The following is a 793-nucleotide window of genomic DNA, read 5'->3' as shown; positions in this document are numbered from 1 at the left end:
AATGATGTCAACTGATGGAATATTATCATATAAATCTATCCTAGGATAACTCTTCTTCATTTTAAATGCATAATCTTTGCAAAATACGATTGCTCTCGAGAGATATTGCGCATGCGCGCGCACCGTGTTAGGCTTGCAGTGCTGTCTGATGAAAACTTTATAATATAGCTTACTGCGGGGAGAGGGGATGGGAAACTGAGGAAAGGCGGCAGGGAAGATAGCTGGGGGCGGTAGAAGAAAGAGGCTGAGCGAGGGACAGGGGAGACAAGGGAAAGGACGCGAGGGCATAAAGTAGGTGTTTTATATCCTACATGCTAGGGCGCTCTCCTAATTATAAACACAGGTCTACTGATAAAAGTTTATTAGGGAAATCTATGTTGAGGTACCCCTAACCATTTTAAATGTATATTCATCACAAAATATAACTTCTCTGGTGAGTTATTGCGCATGCGCTTACACACTAACGTAGTCAGTTTGTGTACTGGCTGGTATACGCAGCGGGGACCTTACATGTAAGGTCTTCCACCTATTTCTTAAATGATATCTACTGATGAAATGTTATCATATAAATGTATGCTAGGATAACTCTTCCTCAGTTTAATTGTATAATTGTTGCATAATATTGTTCTTAAAAGATTTGTTCTTGTTATTCTTATTTCTCTTTATTCTTGTTGTTTGTACACAGCGGCGTGCGTGCGGTATACTGGTGACATTTAAAAGCTCGACAATCCTTAATAGGATCATTAATAACTCCTGATATATATATATATATAATTTATTTAATATATATATA

The sequence above is a fragment of the Priapulus caudatus genome, unplaced genomic scaffold (genome assembly GCF_000485595.1).
Source record: "Priapulus caudatus unplaced genomic scaffold, Priapulus_caudatus-5.0.1 Scaffold1626, whole genome shotgun sequence".
NCBI classification, from domain to species: Eukaryota; Metazoa; Priapulida; class Priapulimorpha; order Priapulimorphida; family Priapulidae; genus Priapulus; species Priapulus caudatus.
The sequence above is the reverse complement of the archived record's forward strand: the minus strand, read 5'-3'. Positions refer to the sequence as shown.